This window comes from Miniopterus natalensis, chromosome 11, assembly GCF_054644295.1.
Source record: "Miniopterus natalensis isolate mMinNat1 chromosome 11, mMinNat1.hap1, whole genome shotgun sequence".
Taxonomy (NCBI): Eukaryota; Metazoa; Chordata; class Mammalia; order Chiroptera; family Miniopteridae; genus Miniopterus; species Miniopterus natalensis.
This window is the reverse complement of record NC_142091.1, coordinates 67,013,310-67,026,269: the sequence shown is the minus strand read 5'-3', so window position 1 is coordinate 67,026,269 and position 12,960 is coordinate 67,013,310. Positions and strand designations below refer to the sequence as shown.

Here is a 12,960-nt window from a genome sequence, read left to right as displayed (position 1 = left end):
CTTTTTTCAGCACTTTGTTGTTACAAGTCAGATTTTCATTTCTTCTAGCCCAATAAGAATTAGAAAAGAAGATTTGATGAACTTTGCCTCCCTGCCTCAATGAAGAAGTGGGACCCTCAGGGTTCCAGACAGGGTTCAATCTTCTTTAGGCTGACTTTTTAAGAGATAATGGGGTTACCTTTCATCCTGGAGTAGAAAAAAGGATAGTGGTTGAGTGAAGCACAGGCAGGGGAGCAGCAATGATAAAGCTGTGCAATTAATTCATGGGAGGAGGGGTCATTACTTTGAAATACTGTCAAATTCCAGAACATCAGAGACAGTCTTATACAAATACAAGTACAAAAATGCCATATGTCCATGGGTATGGTGTGTGCTATGCTACTACAAAAGTGTAAAATAAAATCTGGGAAAAACTTCTTTATTCTCTATTATAATACACAATGCCTCTATTCAATACTAAAGTATAATATAATGCCTGTTATATTTTTCCTATATTTACAGTATCCCTGCTTTAGACTGATAGTCCTTATAGAAAGCTAGCTGTTTTATCATTTTGAATGACATTTTACATTATCCAATAGAATCCCAATATAAATTATTTTCTATCAAACAAAAGTTAAGTTTCTAGCTGTCTTCCATATATATATATATATGGCAACAAGGTAAATGTAAAATGTAAAAAAATAGAAACCATAAAAATAGAAGAAGAAAATTGTAGATATTTTCTAATCTTGGACCTTGGATGACCTCTTGGCAGGAATATATAGGGAAACACTGATAGATTTGATGTTCTAAAAAAAAATTAAAACTGCACTTCAGTGGTTAATAACATTCAAAATTTGAGTTTTAACTTTGCTGAAGAGGGTTTTATGGATATTAAGCGGTGTTGGGGAGTAACTAGGTGGTAGGAGAGCAAATTCTGTTATTGTGCACCTGCTGTTATGTCATTCATGTCTTAAAGTTGAATACTTCACCTCAAAGAAGCTTCTGATGGCCAACTTTCAATTTTCAGCTTATTTCTGGGATTTTCATTAATTTATACTAATTGTTATATTTTTCTTCTTTACCATTTATGCCATTTGGCCCTTTGAAAAATCCCACCAGGTATTATCTTTATGTATGAGAAACGGCAGGGTTCAGAAGGCCTAAGAGTATGTCTACTTAGGCACGCCTAGAGCTTGAGAAAGACCCACCAAAACATATAATACCAACCCCACAAACTTGCATCACCCCAAGACTCCTTGGACCCCATATTCCACATCTGCATTGACAACCAATTGAACTACATGTGTTCACTTTCTCCAGGGTTATGTCAACTCAGAAAATGAATCTGAGGTCACAGGGAAAGATACATTGTGTAGTCCCATGTGCCAGGCACTGTGCTAAGCACTTTTCATGAATTATTTCATTCCTCAACAGCATTACCAAGTAAGTATTAATAGCTGCATTTTACAAAACAGGGAAACTGAGATTCTGAGAGGTTAAGTAACTTGCCCTAGGTGCCTTAGTTGAAAAGGAGTGATACTTTCTCCATGTCCGAATCCAGGTTTGCTTGGTCCCACTCTTCTTTACCCTCTTAGAGTGAGGAAGTATGTCAATAGAAATATGGTCTATTAATGAATCACAAGCTACAGTATTCTTTTCCATAGAGTTTGATAGGTATAGGAGTATTAGACAATTATTCAGTTAAAATATTTTAATTAAGTGTAAATATCTAAAATGTGATTTTGCATGACACTGATTTTTGAGTGCTATACAAATATCATAATAACCAAGCAACCTCTGGTACAAGAAGTTCAGCGTCTCAATCAACTTTAGTCGTCTAAAGCCTGGTCAGCAAACAGCCCAAGGGCCCAATCCTGTCCCCCTCCCCTGCCCCCCTGGTTTTGTGAGGCCTGGGAGCTAAGAATATTTCTATATTTTTTTAATGGTTGGAAAAATTAAAAGAATATTTTGTGACACATGAAAAGTACATAAAATTCAAATGTCAAAGCCCATAAATAAAAGCTTTATTAGAATACAACCAGGCTCATTTGTTTACATATTTTCTCTGGCTGCTTTCGTGCTACAACTGCAGAGCTGAGAAGTTGCAACAGAAACTGGATGGTCTGCAAAGTCTAAGATATGGACTATCTGGGCTCTTACAGAAAATAGTTTGCTGACCCTTGTCTATGCCACTTACACATTCAGCCGCAATTTGGACTTCTGAATTTTTTTCTCTGGAATCCTGAAAAAATTTTAAACTCTTTTTTCTAGAAAGAACACTATAGTAGTCTTGCTCTGAAAAAAATGTTGACAACCTGGGCTGATTTGAAATGACACCATTAGGTTATGGCTGCAGTGTCTAGTCAGTCTAGCTTTAAAGTCCACCTCCCGCACTCATCTAAATACATTAGAGTTATCTCTAGATGGTAAAGCCGGGTCTTACTACCCAACCTGTCCCTCCGTTATTCATCCTGACTGCGTTACGGGTTTAGTTTCACATTATGAGTTCATCCAGGCTTCTTGAATCATTTATAGGGATTTTCATTTTTGCTCTCAAACTCTTACACACTTTCTCTGCTGTGAATTTTTTTTTCAGCATAAAACTGTAAGTATGAAATGGCCTACACATGTAAACTAAAGCCTATACTTTAGTTTTTAGCCTGAAGAAATCAGAATTTTTAAAAATGGCTTTTTCTTGGGAAACTAAAGTTAATTTTACAGGTCACAGAAGTAGGAAAATACCTTCATATCCAAGGATCTCAAAGCACCTCTGGTGGAGATACATAACAAGGTAAAGAACGTCTATTTTTAAATACTGTTTACTTCCTGGAGGAAATACTATTTAATGGAAAAGATGAAAAAGAGTCTGAGATTATTTGGGTTCTGACTCAGTTTGACTTTGGGCAAATCATCTTACCACTGTTGCTCTTTATCTGCAAAAACTGGACTTCATGCCTATGGGAGTTGCATGGCTAATCAATGCCTGGAAAATGCGTAGTGGCAGATGCTACAAAAGTGCTGAGCCTTAAAAACAAAACCACCCCCACCCCCCATTTGTATTCAGTAGAGGCTGAGGTTTATTGTTATTTAACGTTCGAAGGCCAACACTATGTGAAGTCCAGCGTGCTGCACAGGACAGATAATATCGCTGTCCTGCAGGGATTTTAAAAAAAAAATCTAGTATTTTGGACTTTTTTCTTTATTGTGGTTTGGGATTATTTTAGAATTCAGTAGTATATCTACCCAAAAACATTAAGCTTTAAGTTGAAAACTATCGATTAAAAAAAAAATCTAAATAAACCCCCTCCAAAAAATAAAAACGGCCCTCCCCCGCCCCTCCAAGAAACCTCTCAAAACAAGAATTCTCTTGTTTTTTTTTTCCTCCCTGCAGTTCTCCATGTTACAGTCCTTGGAGGTAGTAGAATAGGCATAAAATACTTTCACTAATAAAATATGACAAACCGCCGGATTATACGTGGCCGATTCCCAGTGATTGCCCTGCTACACAAAGCAGAAAAGTAAATGCCATCATCCCCCTTAGAACAAAAGAACTTAGGAATAAAAAACATGGAGAGGGGGGGAGAAAGCAGCAATAAATAAAGGTGAGCGAAGGACCCCGTCCCCCGCCCCTCCCCGAAGCGACTGTGGGACCAAGTACGGCTAATAAAAGTGGTTCAAGGGTAGTTATTTGGAAAGGGGGCGGGGTGGAGAGGGGAGGGAGCGAGCGGCGGCCGGGGATTGCATGTTGCATTCGACTTGAGGTTGCATCTTTCTCCTGTTGCCTGGACCACGCTCCTTCATTGCAGTGCTTCCCCGTGGCTTCCCATCGCTCCTGCCCTCGCTGTTTCCCCCACTCGCCCACCCTCAAAACTGCTGTTGCACTGGAGGGAGTTGGGGCCGCTCCGGAGCCCCGATGCAGCTCCTGCCGGCGGGAGGGGGAGTTGGGCTCGGGCCGCGGAGTTGGGGGCGGGGGGGCGCAGCGGGCTACGGCCTCGCCTCGGCTGCAGCTACACCGGAGCCGAGCTGCAGCGCTGCACCGGCCCATCATTGCGGCGGCCGCGGAGTTTGGCCGCCGCCGCTCCGTGCTCGGCCCCATCACCGCCGCCGCCGCCGCCGCCGCTGCACTGGAGTTTGGCTGCTGCTGCCCTACTTCACTCTAGTTTAGTTTCACTCACTTTACATCCGGGTTTTTTCCCTAGGCAATGGGGGCCGCAGCACACCCCGTTCCTTAGGCAAAGTGAAATAAATTCGCCGCACCGACACGTCAAGTAGTCCGCCCGCCCGAGAGCCGCCGTGGGCCCCCGCAGCCCCCCCCCGCCGTCGCCCCGGCGCCCCCGGGGGGGCCCATGCGTCCAGGGAGCCGCGGGAGGAGATGCGGGGGCCCGGGCCGGCCTCCGTACAACTCCGCCCGGCTGCCCCCTCCCTGCCCGCGGTGCCCCTCTACCCCGGTGCCTGCTCTCCCCCCGCCTTCGTCCCCGCTTTCCCAGCCCCAGTCCCTCTAGCCCGGCTCTCGGGAGCGGCGGGGGCGCGCACGGCGGCGGCGGGCCGGCGGGGCCGCGCGGCGGGCTCCCGCGCGGGCGAGTGTGTCTGGGCCTGGGCGGAGGGATCCCCGGGCTGAGGCGGCGGAGGTGCTGCGGCCCGGGGCCGGGTGGTGAATGGGCTGGTGGTGCTCGCTGCTGCTGCTGCGAGGAGGAGGAGGATGAAGAGTTGGGCTTGTTTGTCTCCCACAGTTTCTCTCCTGCTGCTCTGATTTCCCCCCTCCTATTCCGGCCCGGGGCCTGTGTGTGTCCCTCCTGGAGGAGGAGGAGGATCCAGTTCCTCCCCCCACCCCCTCCTCCCCACCCCCCCTTTGCCTGGGGAAGAGGAGGAAAGAAACAGCCCAGAGAGAGAGAGTGAGTGAGTGAGAGAGAGGGAGAGGAGAGGAGGAGGAGGAGGAGGAGGGAGAAGGGAACAACCTACCATCTTAACACACTAATATCTAAAAAGTGCGAGAGGCCCAGAGCAGCAGCAGAAGCAGCAGCAGCAGCTCCAGCTTCTTCCCTCCCTCCCCATGAAGAAGAGTTCCCTCCTCCTCCTCCTCCTGCTTCTCCTGCTCAGAGTTCCTGCCTCCAGCTGCCAGGGGGGACAGCCAGCCAGCAGCAGGAGGGTGCAGTATCCCAGCTTTTCCATTCTCTCTTCTCCTCACTCTCCTCTCTTTTTTTTCTTGAGTAGCTCTATTTCCCCTCCCTCCCCCTCCCCCCTCTCCCCTCTCCCCTCTCCCCCCCTTCTCTCTCTCCCTCTCTCTGTCTTGTCTCTGGTGTTTGTCTATGGGAGGAACAGGGGCTGCTTGCCTGGAGTTTGTTGTGGGGGGAGGGGAGGGGTGTGTGGGAGGGAGGAGGTAAAGGGGGGTGTTCTCGCCAGGACCCCGCAGTCAACTTGAGATTTGAGCAATAACTTCCCCTTCGGGGCGCCCCCCTGCGTGCCCTTCCTATTCCTCCCCCCCTAAAAAAAGACAATGGAAAAACCTTGTCTCCCCCCCTTCCTCCCCTCTGCCCTCCACCCCTCCCCAGGATAAATTGGAAGTAAGTTTATGAGCAGCCTCGGGAGCCTGGGCGCTGAGTGCAGGGCCCGAGCGGGTGACAGAGGCGGCGCGCCGGGGGTGGCGGGGAGGGGGTGTCACATTGTCCCAGCTGGGGGCCGGGGAGGGGGCCGCCGGCGGGGGCGGGGGGCGCGGAGCCTTGTCCGCCCCATTCGGCGGTCCCTCCGCCCGGGGATGGTCCCCTTGGCTCTTTCATCCCCCTCCCCCCTCCCCGGGATGCTGTCGGGGGGAAGTTTTTATTATGATTATTTATTTAATTTTTTTTTTTTTTTTTTTTTTGGAAAACCATCTTGTTTGGTGACTGAGGGATCTGGTTAAAAAAAAAAAAAAAGCTGCGGCTGCTGACGCTGCCGGGCCCGAGTGTGTGTGTGTGTGTGTGTGTGTTGGTGCATTTGTCTTGGGTGGCCGGAGAAGCGTTGGGGAAATTCCGCTTATTCTTCTTCTTCTGCAACTTGTTATTCCGGAGAGTCTGCCTGCACCCCTCACCCCGGGGCCGGCCCTCCCGCACTCGCCCCCGCCGCCCGCGGCCGCGGGGCGCCCCGGGGACCCCGCGCGGGCCGAGGTTGGCAGGCCGCTCGGAGAGGGGCCGCGGCCGCCCCTCCCCCGCCCGCGCCCCCGCCGGGGGGAGGGGCGCGCGGAGTGGGACTCTTTCCGTTTGGTCCAGCCCCGTCGTGCACGCAGTTCCCAACACTTCTCGTCATCCTCTCTTTGGTCTCTTTATTCTGCTGAGCGGTGCTGTTAGGATTTCTTTTTTCCCCCTGACCACGTTCGCGATGGTGGGTAGCGGCAGCAAGGTGGCACTGGTAGGGGAGGGCTTGATATCGAGATTTGGGCACCGGGGGAAGAATGTCTCCTTTCAACTTTGTCTGTGGCTTGCACCCCCGGAGAAGGCCGTAGGCCGGTTGTGGGGTGCAGATGTGCCGAGAGTGATTTCTAAGTAGTTGAGTTGTTGAGATGAGGATACGGCTGCTAATGGTAGGCAGGTTTTGTTTTCATTGATGAATCTGGTGTCATCATATTCCGGTCATATGTAGAAATATTCTTTGTTTAGGTCTTGAAGTAGAGGATCTCACTGTGCACGTCCACATTGTGTTGTTTTTAAATGATGTCTCTGCATGTATGGCACTCTAGAATTTCAAATGTGAGTTAAGGGCCGGGCCTGTGTGGGCCTCAGCACTGGCCTTGACAGTGAACTTTGTGGCTCTGTTTTGGATTTCAAAGATTTGCCCCATAGCCGAAGAGCTGGCTGTTCATTTTTAATAGTAGGTGTTAGGAATGTGGATGCTTTAGCTGGGGACTTTAGAGAAGGAAGAACATTTATATATTAATAATTGATAGCTGAATATTATAATCAGATTAATTTGGGCTGATGAAAGTTTTTTGTTTTTTTTTTTTAAAGCGATGTGCACTCTAGGAAGGGAAGCCTTTTCATAGGCATACTTTATAGGGGTTCTTTAGGGCAGGGAGCTGGAATATCTTTTATAGAGGAGACTCATCAGTATCTGTAGCTTCATTGAGGGCCTGGTAAAGAGACTGAAATTGGGGCTTAGACCTAAGTGTACTTTCAGTGTTTGTTGTTTGTTTACATTTGGTGGTCACTCATGTTTGGGCAGTAGAAATAAATAGGTCAGCTTTTCTTTTGGTTTTTGAAGACTAGCTCCCCCCTCCCCCCTTTTTTAAGTTTCACAACTTACTTGGTTTCACGGTTTTGTAGGAAACTGTTACTCCATTTTTACTGGAAATACTATTATTCATTTTGATTTTGGTAAGTTCCTGCCTATTCTCTTTTTCTGTCTCCACTTGTATATGGGATCTACCTCATGGGCTTAAAGTGAGCTAGCTGTAGGGGCTATTTAAAGTGTCTGAAGAATGAATTTTAAAATATCAGGACATACCTTTTGATGTCAAAGAGGAAATTTTTATGTGTAGTTACTCATGTTTATAAAAATTCTGTACCTAAAACTTCTGTAGATGTGCAACAATCCTTAAGTGAAGAGCATAGTAATAGTGCAGAAAATTCTCAAAACATGAACTTCTGGCTAACCTAGTAAAAATATTACAGGTGCTTTTCTTTATGTCATACTTTCGCTTTTGTTAACATAATACTATTGCAATATGACTGGCATTGCTTGCCTGGCCATAATAGTCTTTTGCTTGAGTGCTTTTTGACGGCTTTTTAATAGTTTTTAGATAATTTTACAAGCTTTCTATAAGTATTTGCACTTTGGACTCAGACAGATCTTTATGGAACTGGAATTGTAATAGATTAAAAAGACTCCTACCTATGACAGATTTTATTTTTAATTGGTATAAGTGATGGATGGGGCCCTATTTCTTTTAGCTTTGAAGGGTCCATCCTTTTTCCCATTCAATCATCTGGAAGGCGCTGCCTCAGAAATATTCTTCTTCTGATTACATGAAGAGCTCTAAATGCTATCCAGCAGGAGGTGCTACAGCAAGATAAAGCAAATCTCTGAATTTTGAGGGTCTTGCTACTTATTACAGCTCTACTTAGCTTCAACTAAGCAACAGGATTAACACCCTAAAGTTCCAGAAAGATTTTGAGTAAGTTCATTTAAAAATTCCATTAATAAATTACACTTGTTATTTAAAACTGAAATCTTCAGCTGCTTTTTACTTGCTTACAATACACAAAGTAGACTTGTGATTGTGGATACCTTAAGGATGCTGTGCCTAGTTACAGAGTGCTGTTAGAATTATTTTATTCTGAAGAGGAGTTAGTCTTGTATTATGTGCAATGGCTGTAAACAAAAGTAGTTGGTATGATTTCGGACATTTTGTAATCATCCCTATAATATTAATACAAATAGGATTTAGAGTACTTGAGATTTTGGAAAGGGAGATATTGTATAGAGAAAACTTTACACTTTTTGTGTTTATTTTTTTCTCAAGTCTGTGGACAGTTATCCTAATGGATAAATTCTTAGGCAATCAGCTTTATAAATACATATAGTTGGTGTATTTGAATTGGCCTCCAAAGACTGAGATTCTTGAACTATAAGTAAAGTTCTATCTGTGGGTATAGATCATTGCTGATGATATGTCCATTAGTAACAATAACTCCATAAAGATAAAAGTAGTTTCATTAGCATTTATAACACATGGTCTTTTGAAACTCTTGTTAGTGTTAGGTGAATTGATTTATCACTGGAAATATCATGCTACTTGGTGGCTTTTAAAGTTTTATGTCAAAGTTTAAAAACTTAGGAATGTATAGAAAATTTGATAAACCTGCTTTGAATTTTGTCTGTTTTCTAGGCATAATGCTGTACTTTTTTTCTCAGTAAGATCAAATGAGATAATATATACGAATGTTCTTTGTAAATTGTCAGAAGCCATGCAGATGTTAAGTTGTTTAGATTGGTGACTAATTAATACAAGGACAGAAGCTTCTGTCTTTAAATGTTAACTTTCTTCATATCATTTGGGAAATAAGTACATTAAAAGTGTACCCTGAACACCTTATGATTTTTTTTTTTTTTTAATACTGCTGTGGTTACCAAAAAGCTCTTTGTTACAGTTTTGAAGCTTTGTTTAAAAAATGCTGCCTAGGCAGTTTCTCAAAATTCAAGAAAAAGATCAGTTTTCCTTTTGTACATCTTGTGAAATGTGTATCCCCTATCAAAGCTTTTCTTCATCTCTCCATTGATTTGGTAGTAGTTGATTTTAGTGAATATTTAAATGCTTGATTCTTCTGTAGACTCTTATTAACACACAGAGTAACAGACATCACGGTTAAGGTTTTGATTGTTTTGATTGATTCTGCTTACTTTGTGAAAAATTCTTACTAACTAAATCTTTTAAACTTGTTTCAAAGTGTAAAAGATGTACACTTGTATGCATTAGTATAAGGTACATGTGTCTACCTTTTATTTTTTTCCATGTTAGAGGGATGCATGAGGAAATGACTACTCAAATCTAGAGGAGTACACTGAAATATTTCTGTGTAAAAATAACTCGAAAGTTTAACACTCAGAGCCTAAGCTGTGGCTTTCTTAATAGACTGTTCACAATTTTGACCGAAATAAAATAAAATATAGATAATTAGAAGTCCCCGTGTTTATGAGCATATTTTAAATTTTAGAAGTGACTGTTCTTTATGAAATAGCCCCAATTAGTAATTAAATATAGAAACTGGCTTCTGTGAAGAGTGAGAAAAAACATTTAACTGTTTAGATAAAAATGAAACCGCCCAGGGTAATAGTAACTTTTCTATCCTACAGACAGTGAATACTAAAGCTTTTCTTGAGGAAATACTGAAGTTAAGGTTATATTAATGTGCTTTTAAATTTTGTATCCTTAGTATCTTATTGCCAAAGGCTTTTGTATTTAATTACTATTCAGAGGGAGAAAAGGAAGAGATTAAAGTTTTAGGTCTCTAACCTTTGACAGAATTTCTTTATATCTATATTCAGAGCTCATTTCTTGAAACATGTTTGAATCTTCATATTAATCTGTGCTGGGAAATATTAATGATTTATGTTAACTTTTCAAGAACTTTTGTACATGGACTTTTTTGTAGGCTCTAAGTATTCTTAAGGATCATAGCAATGTATTCGGATCACTAACTTTACCAGGTGTGTATTTTTGCTTCTCGGAGATTTTTTTAAAAGAGGTAGTTTATTAAAACTGCATTAAATTTATTATAGATAATTATTTCTTAAATAGCATTTGCTTTCTTCCTTGTGTGTTTGTGTGTATATGTGGCCATATAATTTTATAAGCTTTCATCTAATTCTTATTCGTATATTAAATTTTTGGGCACTTGTCTTTTGTAAGTATGTTGAAATAGACTTTTAAGAATGACTTTTATATTACCCATCTATCAGTTCAGTCTTAAACTACGGTGGTGGTGAACTCCTCCCTTTTAGAAATAATATGTGAGGTTCAGTCATCCTTTGGGCTTTTCTAAAGCAACTTTTCTACACTAGGCACTGTTTGTAAGTTTGAATACCCTTCCATTTCTCTCTCCCTCCAATACACTGCAAGCCTCCCTCCCCCTTTTTTAAAAAAAGTAGTGAGCAGGTCTCATTGAAGGAAACTATGTTTTCCTATATTTTGGAATCTACGGAAGTGTTTTTCTGCTTTTTTAAGTAGACAAAAAAGTGAACTAGTAATGTGGAGATAGGAAGGGGATGGGGCCTAATAGGTTGATGATCTAGGCTTTATTTTGAGTCTGGTTATGGGCCTAGGGGAGAAAAATAACTTAAACACAGAAGCCAAAAAGATGGGTTTTGTTTTATTGTTTTGGCTGCATTGAGAATACAAACTGTCAGTACTTGAGGAGAAGGAGCAGCAGAAAGGAATTGATTTTTTTCTGCTGCAGATCCAAGTATTGTTAACCATGTGCATTTCTAAGACAGCATACTTGCAAATCAAACAGTAGTTGATTTTTTTCACTCAATTAACAGAACCCTAAACTGTTTATTTATTTTAAATAAGTACCAAAAACTTCAGACTAATGACAATAATTTCCTGATAAGAGTGGGTGATAGTAACCATGGCAACTGCTCTCTGGCCTTATGGACAGTATGTTGTATTGATGAAGCTTCAGATCCTGTTGTAGCCTGTCACTTTTATGGTGAAATGTAGTAGCATGTGTTGCAGGTGATTTTTAGCTGGATTGTGTTAAATTTGTTTGCCAGCTTATCTTTTCTTGTTAGGAATTTCTTGGACTGTGTTCCACAGCATGTTTGTGAAGGTGCTGTTGCCTGAAAATAACCCACCACCTGTGTTAGGCCTCCTGATGCAGATTGCACTTAGTTCTTTCCCAGCCTCCTTCAGTCTTGCAGAAAATAGGGGGTGAATGTAGAGTTGGTATAAACATAGATTGTAGCTCCAAGTTATCTGCCTGGGTTTGGACATGTTATTGATAGCTTTTAAAGAAAATCTTTGTGTTTTTAGAAGAGGTCAGTGAATGAGAGAAAAGGGTCTGTAGCTGGAATACTTTTTTCTAAGTATTCTTTCCCGAAATAGGGGTGTGTGTGTGTATGTATGTATAGGTAAGTGTGTAATGAAGTGTGAAAGTGGAGGGAGTAAATTTTGAGTAAGGACTTGACAAGTGAGGAACTTACTGTTCTTTGGTGTGTATAATGGTGTTATGAGTAGGTATTACTATAAGAATGTATTTCCTAGTGGAGAGTGTGGGAATGTTTTCTTATGAGAATTTTCTTTAAGAAAAATTATTTATAAAACATAACTTGAAAGACTGTTAAGAGAAAACCTGGTAAAACAAAACTTTTATTTTGGGAATAGGATAGAGAGCTTTGAAACTTATCTAAGTAAACTTTAAGAAAATTGTTTCAAAAATTATGTTTTAAAATGTAATTTGAAAATTGTATCAGACTTTTTGCTTTTTAAGCATTTCTTTTTTTAAGCATTTCTTTTATGTGCTCATCCTGTATAAAGTTTTTCTAATATGAAAATGTTGAGCTACATATAAATTGATTTTTTCATTATGTGCTAAAGAAACTGTGCCAGAGCAGAGAACAAATAAATTAGATCTGAATTTGACTAACCGTGATGATAAGACCTAGTCAAATTATGCTAGATAGGTCGCACTTTGTTGAAACTTAACTGTGGTAGAGTGAAGTGGTTTACTTACTACAAGTCCCAGGATGCATTGCGTTGTTTTTTTTTCTTAACTCCAGATTAGAGTGTTGCATGCTGGGACCTGTAGTTGATTTAAACAGCACAGGGAACCCTTCCCTCTTGTCTACTCCATTTTATACACAGCTTCCTAAGCCTCTAAGAACTTTCTGCTAAGTAAAGTTTGATTGCTAATATCATGGTGATTATGCTCCTGATATCCTAAAGTGAGTCTTCAGAAACATCTTAATGTTTTAGCCTACCTTAGATTAGTTGGTGGTTGTTTTTATCAGCTACTGTAAGATTGGTATGTAAGATAATATATATATGTATATGTGTGTATATATATTCAAACCTTGACTTAGCAGTTGTAAATCTGGGATGATATAGGTCTCTTTATAATGACAGCATTACTGATCGCTAGTATGGACCTTAGAAGCCTATGATTGGGGCCTGATACATGTATGCTGTTCTCTTTTCTTTGCCTGGGGAGAGTTTTTAGGTCTTTAAAGTTGGATGGAAGGATTTGTGGGGGTTTTCTGTGCCAGTGTTTAAGTTCAGAGTTTTTTGATTCTTCTGTAATAATTGTCAGCATGTTGAATCACAGTATTCTTTAAGTGGAAGACAAAATCCTGAAAATGAACGTGGTTTTAATGAGATTTAATACTGAAAGGTGTAGTCTGAAAGGTAGAAAAAAGGTAAGGTTTCTTTAATAATTTGCTTGCATTATCATTTGTAAAATTTAAATTTCTGTTCTGAGAGTTCTAATACTTTTACTTTATTAACTA

General features: G+C 41.5%; 1 protein-coding gene across 20 annotated transcripts in view; it reads left to right on the top strand.

Annotated features, from left to right (window-relative positions):
* The window catches only part of PHF21A (PHD finger protein 21A), a 181,640-nt gene that overhangs the window by 22,869 nt on the left and 145,811 nt on the right, over window positions 1-12,960 (top strand). For 8 of the 20 annotated variants that reach the window (XM_016204055.2, XM_016204054.2, XM_087821845.1 and 5 more), the window contains exon 1: window positions 6,347-8,128. The exons of 2 other annotated variants lie outside the window; for them this stretch is intronic. The gene's annotated coding sequence lies outside the window, so the exon portion shown is untranslated. 10 more of the 20 variants (XM_016204061.2, XM_016204059.2, XM_087821836.1 and 7 more) reach the window with 6 other exon arrangements.